This window comes from Piliocolobus tephrosceles, chromosome 3 (genome assembly GCF_002776525.5).
Source record: "Piliocolobus tephrosceles isolate RC106 chromosome 3, ASM277652v3, whole genome shotgun sequence".
In the NCBI taxonomy this organism is placed as follows: Eukaryota; Metazoa; Chordata; class Mammalia; order Primates; family Cercopithecidae; genus Piliocolobus; species Piliocolobus tephrosceles.
This window is the reverse complement of record NC_045436.1, coordinates 82,241,925-82,255,532: the sequence shown is the minus strand read 5'-3', so window position 1 is coordinate 82,255,532 and position 13,608 is coordinate 82,241,925. Positions and strand designations below refer to the sequence as shown.

The window sequence follows — 13,608 nt, the reverse complement described above, 5'->3', positions numbered from 1 at the left end:
AAATAATACATACAAAATAATTATAAAATAATACTTACAAATATTGAAATATATATGTTATATGTAACATATATATACACATATACACATTTTCTTTTTTCCAACGACATATATATGTTATGCATATACATGCAGAGCTAGAGATTCTCTACCTGAAAGTCCCATATGTTTTAAGTCAAAGTCATTGCTTAAGACTTTTAGTTTATTATGTTGACAGTTTCAGCTCTCTCATGTCATTTATGATCAGATCACTAACAAGTCTTTGCTACATACATGTCGTGTAATTTCTCTTCCATTCATTGATGTGGACTGAAGAATAAAGGTAGCTGAAGTATATTCCATGTTGATTACAGTATTTCCTCAAGATTTGAGTCCTTTGGAATATTTAGATGTTAAAACTATAGCTGAAGTCTCTTCCACTTTCCTTACATTCATCATTCCTAACACCATGTCATCTAAAGTCAGAATATGTTCTGGAGACGTTTATAATATTCTCTCCAGGGTGAATTTTCTCATGCTATTTAAGATTAGTACATTGACTGAAGTCTTTCCCACATAAATGGCATTCATATGACTTTTCTCCAGTGCATGTTCTCTCATGTCATCTAAGGTCAGAAGATAGACGGAAGGCTTTCCCACATAGAAGACATGCATGTAGCTTCTCTCCAGTGTGAATTCTTTTGTGCTCTCTAAAGCCAGAGCTTTGACTAAAAGTTTTCCCACCTTTATCACATTCATAACATCTCTTTCCGAGGTGAGTTCTCTCATATCTTTGAAGGTTTAAGGATTGAATAAAGGCTTTCCGACATTGATACACTTATATGGCCTCCCTCCCATGTGAGTCTTCTCGTGTCTTCTAAGGTGAGAACACTGAGTGAAGGCTTTTCCACATAGATGACATGCATATGGTCTCTCTCCAGTGTGAGTCAGCTTGTGCTATCTAAGGTGAAAGCAATTAGTATAAGCCTTTTCACATAAATTACATTTGATATGATTTACATTTAGTATGAATTTATGAATTTATGTTGTTGGGGACAACTGATTACTAAAGGATTTTCCACACTGTTTGCTGACGTAGGGTTTCTTTCCACGATGAGTTAACAAACATTGAGTCATTGTGGAACTGTGAGTGCAATCTTCTCCCAAATCATTATGTTCAAAGAGATCCTCTGGAATGAGAGATTTCTCCATTGTCAGACTGGTGGAGGTGTCTTTTCTGATGATAGGATGCATGGATACCATGTGTTTTTTCCTAAGGGCACTTTCCCTGTATGGACTCTGGCCTTGAAGAAATTCTCTTCCTTCCCTCCACAGCTCTTTTCCATGTTCCAGCTGCAAAATTATATAGGATTTGCTTATCTGATACCCGAGGGACACCAGGTGACTAATGTTTTCCAGCATCACATCTCTGTACAGCTTTCTATTGGATGTGTCCATCAAGAGAAAGTTCCACTCTTCTGGGTGAAGTCAATAGCTACATCTTCAAAGGTCACTTTCTTTAGTGAATGTGCTGTCAAGAGCTCAGTTTCTGTCTGTCTTCTTCTGGATTTTCATTTGCAGATGCTTCAGGCACTAAGAAGAGCTGGAGCTGAGTCAAGTTAGATAGCTGAGCTGAGCGAAATACAGGAGTAGAGGAAATAGCAGAAAGGCACTGGGAGCTCACTGGATCCCCAAGTAGCCCATTCCTGCCTGGCACCACAGGCATCCATCAGGAGGGTGGCCAGAGGAGTAGGGGGTAAAACTTCACAGGAAGGTCTTCTCTAGCTGAACTTTCTAACAATTTGAACGGAACGAGAAGCCTCCTAGCCAGAACTCATGTATTTCATTTTCTTTATCCACTCATTGATTGATGGGCATTTGGGCTGGTTCCACATTTTTGCAATTGCAAATTGCGCTGTTATAAACATGTGTGTGCAAGTTTCTTGTTTGTATAATGACTTATTTTCCTCTGGGTAAATACCTAGTAGTGGGATTGCTGGATCAAATGGTAGATCTACTTTTGGTTCTTTAGGGAATCTCCACACTGTTTTTCATAGTGGTTGTACCAGTTTACATTCCCATCAACAGTGTAAAAAGTCTTCCCTTTTCACCACATCCACGCCAACATCTATTTTTTTTTTGTTATAGCCATTCTTGCAGGAGTGAGGTTGTATCACATTGTGGTTTTGACTTGAATTTTTCTGATAATTAGTGATGCTGAGTACTTTCTGTATGCTTGTTGGCCATTTGTATGTTATCTTTTGAGAATTGTCTATTCATGTCCTTAGCCCACTTTTTGATGGGATTATTCATTTTTTCTTGCTGATTTGGTTGAGTTCTTTGTAGATTCTGGATAATAGTTCTTTGTTGAATGGATAGATGAGGATTTTCTCCCACTCTGTGGGTTTCTTTTGCTGTGCAGAAGCTTTATAGTTTAATTAAGTATCATCTATTTATCTTTGTTTTTGTTGCATTTGCTTTTGGGTTCTTGGTCATGAAGTCTTTGCCTAAGCCAATATCTGGAAGGGTTTTTCTGATGTTATCTTCTAGAATTTTTATGGTTTCAGGTCTTATATTTAAGCCTTTGATCCATCTTGAGTTGATTTTTGTATAGGGTGACAGATGAGGATCCAGATTTAGTCTTCTACATAGGGCTTGCCAATTATCCCAGGACCATCTGTTGAATAGGGTGTCCTTTCCCCATTTTATGTTTTTGTTTGCTTTGCTGAAAATCAGTTCACTGTAAGTATTTGGCTCTATTTCTGGGTTCTCTATTCTGTTCCATTGGTCTAGGTGCCTATTTTTATATCAGTACCATGCTGTTTTGGTGACTAAGGCCTTAGAATATAGTTAGAAGTCAGGTAATGTGATGCCTCCAGATTTGTTCTTTTTGCTTAGTCTTGCTTTGGCTATGTGGGATCTTTTTTGGTTCCATATGAATCTGAGGATTGTTTTTTCTAACTCTGTGAAGAATGATGGCTTTTTTTTTTTTTTTTCTTTTTGAGATGGTGTTTTGTTCTTGTTGTCCAGGCTGGAGTGCAATGGCACAATGTCAGCTCACTGCAACCTCTGCCTCCTGGGTTTAAGAGATTCTCCTGCCTCAGCCTCCCTAGTAGCTGGGAATACAGGTGCCCACCACCACGTCCAGCTAATTTTTTGTATTTTTAGTAGAGACGGAGTTTTACTATGTTGGCCAGGCTGGTCTTGAACTCCTGACTTCAGGTGATCCACCCACCTCAGCCTCCCAAAGTGCTGGGATTACAGGCATGAGCCACTGCTCCCAGCTAATGGTGGCGTTTTTATGGGAATTGCATTGAATCTCTAGATTGCTTTTGGCAGTATGGTTATTTTTCACAATATTGGTTCTACTCGTTTATGAGCATGAGATGTGTTTCCATTTGTTTGTGTCATATAGTTTCTTTCAGGAGTATTTTGTAGTTTTGCTTGTAGAGGTCTTTTACATTCTTGGTTAGGTATATTCCTAAGTATTTTATTTTATTTTTGCAACTATTGTGAAATGGTTTGAGTTCTTGATTTGATTCTCAGCTTGGTCACTGTTGGAGGATAGCAGAGCTACTGATTTGTGTACATTAATTTTGTACCTTGAAACTTTGCTGAATTCATTTACTAGTTCTAGGAGCTTTTTGGATATGTCTTTAGGGCTTTCTAGATATACGATCATATCATCAGCAAACAGAGACAACTTGACTTCCTCTTTACTGATTTGGATGCCCTTTATTTCTTTCTCTTGTCTGATTGCTCTGGCTAGGACTCCAGTGCTATGTTAACTAGAAGTGGTGAAAGTGGGCATCCTTGTCTTGTTCCATTTCTCAGGGGGAATGTTTTAAATTTTTCCCCATTCAGGATAATGTTGGCTATGGGTTTGTCATAGGTGGCTTTTATTACCTTAAGGTATGTCTCTTCTGTGCCAATTTTGCTGAGGGTTTTCATCATAAAAGGATGCTGGATTTTGTCAAATGCTTTTTCTCTGTCTCTTAAGATGATCATGTGATTTTTGTTTTTAATTCTGTTTGTCTAGTGTATCACATTTATTGACTTGCATATGTTAAAGCATCCCTGGTCTGAAACCCAGTTGATCATGGTGGATTATCTTTTTGATACGCTCTTGGATTTGGTTCACTAGTATTTTGTTGAGGACTTTTGCATCTATGTTCATCAGAGATATTGGTCTATAGTTTTCTTTTTTGTTGTTGTTGCGTCCCTTCCTGGTTCTGGTATAAGGGTGATGCTGACTTCATAGAACGATTTAGGGAAGATTTCCTCTTTCTCTGTCTTTTGGAATAGTGTCAATAGGATTGGCACCAATTCTTCTTTAAATGCCTGATAGAATTCAGCTGTGAATCCTTCTAGTCCTGGACTATTTTTATTTTTATTTTTTAACCATTTCAATCTTGCCTCTTGTTATTGGTCTGTTCAGAGTTTCTATATCTTCCTGATTTAATTTAGGATAAATTTCCAGAAATTTGTTCATCTCTCCTAGGTTTTCTAGATTATACATGTAAAGGTGTTCATAGAAGACTTGAATACACTTCCATGTTTCTTTGGGATTGGTTGTGATATCTTCCATAAAACAAACAATTTTTTTTAAAGAGGGTGGACAAAGATTTATGAGGCAACATTTAAAAACAGATGTAATTAATGATTTCAGACAACATAGATCTCAAGGGTCAAAACACTAAACGGTTAAAAGCAGGGTTATTTTTATCATGAACACTACATTGCACAATGAAGTTATAACAGTTATAAAACTTTATGCATTGACTAACATCAACACCTACAGTAAAAAATTATCAGGAGAAAAGGAGAAATGTGCAGAAATACTATAGCCCCAGAAAAATCTAACAGCCTTATCGCAGACTTTGAATGATACAAGTGGTCACTTAGGTTTTTGGCTTCATATTCTTTCCCTTGAGAACTGCCCTTCTTCTAACCCTAAGAATGTTTTGGTGGCATTAATCAAGAGACTGTATCTTCCCCACCAAAGGCACTGAGCAAATGTAGTGGACACTGGATACTCCACTTCGATTCTTTGGGATTCCTTTCTTGCCAGTTTTGTAAACCCATTCCCAGCTTTTGTGTGCTTTGCTAGTAAGGCTTTGCACCTGAGCCCTTTGGAGGCTGGGCCTTGGGCACTAGGTCTGCCTTGTCTACCTGTAAAGCTGAAAGTGCCTGGAAGGTTTATGGCCCTCCAATCTCTCCACACCCAGGGATTCTTTGCCCCAGGATGACATGCTAGGAGGTATAATTTATGATCCACAGCTCTCATATCAGGTTTTGGAAATTGCAAGGCTTTTTTCCCCTTCTCTAGCTTTCCCCACTCCCTTACTGTTTTCTCTCAGAAGCATATACTTAAGAAATCACTCTCAATGGAATCTTTTGAGTAAGTCTTAAGATGTGAGTCTGTGAAACTTAACCTGAGATAGCACATAGCCTGAGCTGACCAATCAGAGTGGCTTATCTTTCTGACTCAAGAATTGGCCAGAGGTGGGCAATTTACCAAAACTGGGGAAATCAGCATCCTGTATCTTGTCTTTATTTCTGTGTTGGAAGAAAGATTGTTTCTCTATTTCTGTGATTACATTATGTAAGGAATATACAAGGCTAGATTTACTAGAAGCTGATCTTGTTGTACATAGAGACTGCCTGAGAAAAGAAGAGAGAGGCAAGCAAAACTACAAGATGAAGCAAGAAAGATAGTACCAATAAGAATTGTTAATATAACAGGGATTTCCAAAACATAAACTTAAGCAAAGGCTAGATCTAGGGATTCAAATGATAACTTATCATTTGAAGGGCCCCAGAGTGCCTGTGCCTTTGGGTGGTGTGACATCTCAATGTCACCTTGTTTGGACTGATGATAATCAAGCCCTGAAAACCAGACTAGATGATGGATGTCTTGGCAGATGCCTATGTAGATGGTCAACATTGAAGAGCAGACCTGCTTCATTCCTTGGCACTATGTAAACAACCTTAATTAAAGAGGAGAAGAATTGAGCCCCAAATTACACTCCTGGTGGAATAGGGACTTGAAATAGATATTAAATTGACTTGTAGAAAAATAAACTAGGCTGTATTTCTGCTGTGTTATGATTGAATGTATCCTCTAAATTTGATGTGTTGGAAACTTAATACCCAATGTGGCAGTATTAAAAGTTGAGGTCTTTAAGAGGTGATGGGATCATGAGTGCTCTGCCTTCAGGAATGAGTCAATCCATTAATGGAACAACAGATTAAAGGGTTGATGGATTAATGGTGGCTATACAAGAAAAGAGAGACCTGAGCTAGCACAACCAGTCTCCTCACCATGTGGCCCCAATTCGGGAATCTTCAGAGTCCCCACCGGCGCAAAGGCTCTCACCAGATTTGGTCCCTCACCCTGAGACATTTCAGCCTCCATCACTGTACAAAATGCATTTCTTTTATTTATAAATTACTCATTCTAGGTATTCTATAAGCAACAGAAAATGGACTAAAACAGAAAATTGGTAGTGAAAAGTGAGGTGTTGCTGATAACAAATACCTGAAAGTGTGGAAGCTGCTTGGGAACTGGGTAAGGGACAGGGACTGGAGGAATTTGGAAAAATAGGCTAGAGAAAGCCTAGATTCTGGTGAAGCCTTAGAGGATAAGAAGACTAGGGAAAGTTTGGAAGTCCTTAGAGGTTGGCGAAGTGGTCATGACCAGAATGTTGATAGAAATGCTGACGGCAAGGGCCATGCTGATGAGACCTCAGATGGAAATGAGGAATAAGGTGTTGGGAACTGTAGCACAGGTCACCCTTGCTACACCATAGCAAAGAACACAGCTGTGTGGCCACACCCTAGGGCTTTGTGAAAAGCTGAACTTAAGAGTGATAGAATAGAATATCCCATGGAAGAACTTTCTAAGCAGCAAAGTGTTCAGGCTGCTGTGTGGTTACTTCTAACTGCTAATGGTAAACTTCTAGAGAAAAGGGAAACAGTAGAAAAATTTGGAAATTTATCAGCTTGGCTATGTGAAATAGCATTTTCAGGAGAGGAATCCAAGAGTATGGCCTAGAGAGACCATCTGCTAAGGAGATTGGTACAGAAAACAGAAATCATCAAGAGAATAGAAGACAGACCCAGAAGGCATTTCAGAGATCTTTAGGGCTGCCCCTCTCATGGCAGGTCTGCAAGCCTGGGAGGGCAGAGTAGTACTGGGATACAGGTCCAGGGAGGGCTCCTTGCAGGTTTGCAGCAGGCTCCTTGCGGGTGACTCTGCACCCTACACCAGGCACAGCTGAACTGCAGCTGCGGAAGGTATAAACCTTGGCAGAGTCCACGTGGTACTAATTCTGCAGGCTCACAGAGAGCAAGAGCTATAAATGTTTGGCAGCTTCTACCCAGATTTCAGAGAATGTTATGGAAATCCTGGGGACCTAAGCAGAGACTTATCACAGGCGCTGGAACCACCACAGACAGACTCCAGTAGAGCAATGCGCAGCTGAAACGTGGGGTTGAGGCACTGCAGAGAGTCCCCACCAGGGCAATGCCTAGTGGAGCCATGGCCACTGCAGAGAGTCCTCACTAGGATAAAGCCTAGTGGAGCCCTGGGAGCAAGACTGCCACCATGACCTCAGAACTGTGAAGTAACCAGCAGTATGCAACATCTACCTAGGAAAGCTTCAGGCACTGGACTCCAACTCAAAGGAGCAACCATGTGGGCTGCACCCAGCAAAGCCATAGGAGTGCAGCTGTCTGAGGCCTTGAGGGCCCAGCCCCTGCTCCAGTGTGTCCAGGAGGCAGTGTGTGAACTCAAAAAAGATTATTCTCCAGCTCTAAGATGCAATGTCTGTCCCGCTGGGTTTTGGATTTGCTTGGGGCCTGTTATTCTTTTCTTTTTGCCTATTTCTCCCTTTTGGAATGGGAATGTTTGCCTTAATCCTATACTACCATTGTGTAGACTGTAGGCTTTGGGCTTTTGAGTTGGTGCTGGACCAAGTTAGAATTTTGGGGCTATAAGGATGGAGTGAGTATATTTTGCATGTGAAAAAGAAATGAATTTTGGGGGGTTGGGGTGGAATGCTAGGGCTTGAATGTTCTCCAGATTTCATGTGTTGGAAGCTAATTTTCAATGTATAATTTTCTATATTTATATATATATTTTCTTTGAAAATTACTCCATTTCAGTTATTCTATTATAAGCAACAGAAAAGAGACAAAGATATGCTGCATTTGAGTTTGTGACTAAAATTTAAACTCACTCTACTTCCTATTAACACTTGTGGGATGTGGTCAAAGGAGCTTGGGAAAGCAGAACTTTACTTCAACTCCAATTCCCCACCCCCTCCCCCACAACAATTCAGTCTTTGTCATGTAACAGGGCTTATGGAGTTAGTATAATATTTATTTTTAAAAGAAATATGTCAATTTCATATCGAGATTTTTTTGGCTTTTGCATTCAATTTAATAACTGTATTACAATTATTTATAAATATTTACAATATAATCTTGCTCTTCTGGCTATTCTAGCTCCTGTTTTTCCCAGGGCTTGGGAGAACTTTCCTTTTACTGATGTAAAACTTTATGGTCTAAACTGACTTACACGACTGTTCATTGTCTTGCTACAAAATCTTATATTTGGATGCAACTGTTGATGATACCCCAGTTCTTCTTCTTCTTCTTCTTCTTCTTCTTCTTCTTTTTTATTTTGAGATGGGGTCTCGGTTTGTTGCCCAGACTGTAGTGCAGCGGCTCCATCATGGCTCACTGTAGCCAGGACCTCCTGGGGTCAAGTGATCCTCTCACCTCAGCCCCTCCCTGCTCTCCTCCCCGAAGTAGCTTGGACTACAGGCATATGCACCACCATGCCTGGCTAATTTTTGTTTTGTCTTAGAGATAGGGTTTTGCCATGTTGGCCAGGCTGATCTCGAATTCATGGGGTCAAACAATCTGCCCAGCTAGGCCTCCCAAAGTGCTGGGATTACAGGCATGCACCACTGTGACTTGTCCAGTTCTTTTTGCATTTATTTTGTAACCCTGGCAAGTAATTACTTAGGGAACACTAAGTGAAAGTCATGTGTCTCAAAAAAGAATGAGGAAATCACATGGATAATTAAAAAATGCAATTGCCTGCTTACATAAATTATATCATAAATTATATATTGAAGTGTATGAATACATTTCGTCCCAAGTATATGTATTTTTACGTCCAACTTTTGGGCCCACTCCCTCACTTGTGGTCTGAATTGTGGTGGAGGATATTAGACACCTATTTTTATGTGTTTGAGGAATCTGCAAGTGTTCAGTGCCTACAGTTTGAAGATAAGTGAAATTAATTGATTTACCAAGTAGATGATGAGTTGAAGTATGTTTCCATCTTCTTCAGGACTGTCAGCATGGCTCAGGATGTGGAAGAAATTGCTAAAGAGTCTATCCATCTCCCTTGATCTTTAGTGAAAATTCCACCCCAAATCTGGCATAAAGTCTTCTGAGTTTACAGAACTATTGCCAGTTTTAAAAAGAATGATATTCATAGGTATTTTAATGGAAAGTTGGGGAGAAGCAAATTAGGCAAATGTAACCTGCTTCCTCAAGTCCCCGAAAAAAAAATCTCTCTTTAATTTCCTATTGTTACCAAATGGAGAGTATTTTTCTCCCTTTGATTTCTAATAACTGACATAGCAGGTTTTGCTTGCACTTCATGTTGCCACAAAATTGTATTATTCCATTTTATATTTTTCCTCTTGCTTTTCCAAATATTTGTGCCACCCTAAGCATTTTCTCCTCTTTCCAAGCCATACAGATTCATAAATATTAGTATCTTTTCTTAAGCCCACTGTAGTTAAACGTGTGTCAGGTTGAGCCAGATAGAATCTCATGAAACAGTCATATCAAGCAATGAAACATATGGGTATATGCAATTCATAGTTTATTCTTATTTTGAGCAATATAACCATTTTTTGCCTAAAAAGAAGACATCAAAAGCAAATATTTAAAGATTCTTTTGTAAAATATATATAGTAATCATCTATATGGATGTAGCAAATAATATTCTTACAATTGCAAATATTTTTCATTGAATTCTTTAAATGTTCCCATCTGTCATATAAAAATGTTGGATTATATTATCTCTATGTACCATTTCTAGCTCTAAATTTCCCATCTGAAACCTTAGTGTTAGTAGAATTTGGTGGATTTTTTGAAAGCAGTTCGGGTCACAAAAATTCTTTCCTAGGAAAGCATATGTGACAATTAACAGGTCTATTCTTCAGAAGTTTGAGTCATACCAAGCCACACATGATTCATTGTTCATCTTTTAGTTTACCCTAGATGAAGAATTCACAAGATTTTAAAAAATGAATACATTATCCCAGAACAAATTTTGGTCTCTGAAGTTTTGGTATCTGTGCTAACAATGAAAATAGTACATTGATGATGAGGTAGAATTTTATAGAAAAAGAAGAATAGTAGGGCTTTTAATGCATATATTCTCAAGTCTTAAGAGTTTTTTTATCCTCAACAGGATAAATGCAGATCAACTTTTTAAAAAAAAAACTAAAAAAGAGTTTCTTTAGTGTGTCTTAATTCATAATTTTAAAATAGTGATGCATATGTTGAACATCTTTCTAAGTAGGAATATAGGTAAAGAGACAGACTGATGATAAGGTGGGAAGCCTTTAAAACTGAACACTGAGCAGGGCTGTGGCAACTAGAATAATCACATTCATTGAGATTCTTATTCTTAGTCTGAACTCTTACTCAGAAAGGGCTACTTCATTCCTGATTATCTGTCTGCCAGGTTCATCTGCTATGATTTCCCAGACATTTATGACTGTTATATTTGTAATGATTTTCCTATGACAAAAGTATGAGAAGCAAAAATTGCACTGCTGTTGGTTAAAGAAATAACAGCTGCCTGAGAGCAAATCTTTCTCAGTAGTGGGAATGGGTTAAAAAAAGGAAATAAATATTTACTGAGTTTTCATACTCTGTAGTTGGCACCATACCAAACCCTTAGCAAATATAATGTGTGAAGGAAATTGTTTATGGAGACAGTTCGAGAACTACACTTTAGTCATATGCATCTCAATTAAAATCCAGGCTCTCCTTTGTCTTCCTCTCTCTGTTCTTTGAAGATGCAGATAACTTCTGTATATTCCCACTACTGAAGAGTTTTTTTTTAACTTTTATTTTAGGTTCAGGGGTACATGTGCAGGTTTCTTATACAGATAAATATGTGTCACAGGAGTTTGGTATACAGATTATTTCATCACCCAGGTAATAAACATAGTACTTGATCCTTATCCTCCTCCCATCCTCCACCCTCAAGTAGGCCCCAGTGTCTATTGTTCCTTTCTTTGTGTCTATATTTAATCGACACTTAATTCCCACTTACAAGTGAGAACATGTGGTATTTGGTTTTCTGTTCCTGTGTTAGTTTGCTTAGGATACTGGCTTCCAGCTCCATCTAAGTTGCTGCAAAGGACATGATCACATTCTTTTTTATGGCTCTGTAGTACTCCCTGGTGTACATGTAGCACATTTTCTTTATCCAGTCCACCATTGATGGGCACTTAGGTTGATTCCATGTCTTTGCCCTTGTGAATAGTGCTATGAATTAACATACGCGTGCATGTGTCTTTATGGTAGAACAATTTATTTAACATATTCCTTTGGGACTGCTGGGTCGAATGGCAATTCTGTTTTAAGTTATTTGAGAAATCCTATGGCCGGGCGCGGTGGCTCACGCCTTAAATCCCAGCACTTTGGGAGACCGAGGTGGGCAGATCACGAGGTCAGGAGATCGAGACCATCCTGGCTAACACAGTGAAACCCGTCTCTACTGAAAATACAAAAAATTAGCCAGGTGTGGTGGCGGGCGCCTATAGTCCCAGCTACTCGGGAGGTTGAGGCAGGAGAATGGCGTGAACCCGGGAGGCGGAAGTTGCAGTGAGACCGCGCCACTGCACTCCAGCCGGGCCATAGAGTGAGACTCCGGTTTAAAAAAAAAAAAAAAGAAAAAGAAAATCGTCAAACTGCTCTCCACAATGTCCAAACTAATTTACATTTCCACCAAGAGTGTATAAACATTCCCTTTTCCCTGCAACCTCACTAGCATCTGTTATTTTTTGACTTTTTATCAATAGCCATTCTGACTGGCGTGTGAGGGTATCTCGTTGTCATTTTGATTTGCATTTCTGTAATAAGTGATGTTGAGCATTTTTTCATACGCTTGTTTTGACCACAAGTGTATCTTTTGAAGTGTCTATTCATGTCCTTTGCCCACTTTTTTTAAAATGGGATTCTTTTTTTTTTTTGCTTAAATTCCTTATAGATTCTGGATATTAGACCTTTGTCAGATGCATAGTTTGCAAATATTTTCTCCCATTCTGTAGGTTGTCTGTTTATTCTGTTGATAGTTTCTTTTGCTGTTTAGAATCACTTTATTTTAATTAGGTCCCATTTGTCAATTTTTGTTTTTGTTGCAATTGCTTTGGCATCTTCATCATGAAATCTTTGCCAGATCCTATATCCAGAATAGTATTTCGTAGGTTATTTTCCAGGGTTTCTATAGTTTTAGGTTTTATATTTAAGTCTTTAATCCACCTTGAGTTAATTTTTGTATATGGCTACCCAAGATTTTAAGATTTAATAGAACACCAATGATGCCAGATTTATTTTGCTTTCAAGTATAAAATTGTGTTATAATATTGTCCCAATGCCGTCTTAATCTAAACAGACTCCTGACACCCTATGCTTGTCACCAACCCTTCTCCAAATCTGATACACCTGACTTTCTGAGAACCTGTGCTTTAATGAGTAAACTCACACAGCTGCAACATATGCTGCCACCTCCTGGCATCTTTTAAAAAGGTAAAATCTGGTAAGAAAAGACTTGGTTCAGATGCTCTTTGCAAATATACTACTCGAATATGGCCCTTCATGTACTTATTCTCCCTTCTTGCTTAGAGTTACCCACTTTTGGGGAAGCAAAATCATCTTGAGTAGGTCATCTGTTCTCTTAGTATTTCTAACCTGATAGAATTTTGAAACTTTCTGGTGATTCTGTTTTGCCATTTAATATGCAGCAGGGCAGTAGTTGATGCTCATAAGGGAAAAAAAAAAAAAACAGATGAACTCTTTGATGAATATAAGTTTTCCTACTATTTATACTACACATACAAATTTGAGGCAGAAGCCATGACATTCACCTGGAGCACTTGGCCATACTAAGTCAAAATTAAATGAAACATTTCTTGCCACATTACTACATACTTGCTTTAATTTTAATTGAAATGACCCAGTAACATTTGCAATAAGGTAGCTAGCTGCTGGTAAACTATGCCATGCATATGAAAACTTTTAAAATTGTATTACTAGTTCATATAAAATAGAGCAATGCTAATTACTGGATTAAATGGCTAATTATCTTTAAAGTGTAAACAGGCCAGGCGCGGTGGCTCATATCTGTAATCCCAGCACTTTGGGAGGCCAAGACGGGTGGATCACGAGGTCAGGAGTTCAAGACCAGCCTGGCCAAGATGGTGAAACGCTGTCTCTACTAAAAATACAAAAATTAGCTGGGCGTGGTGGCAGGCGCCTATAATCCCAGCTACTTGGGAGGCTGAAGCAGGAGAATTGCTTGAA

General features: G+C 38.8%; 1 pseudogene; it reads right to left on the bottom strand.

Moving 5' to 3' along the window:
- Window positions 1-601: 601 nt before the first annotated feature.
- Window positions 602-13,608, bottom strand: part of LOC111548002 — a 102,620-nt pseudogene continuing 89,613 nt past the window's right edge.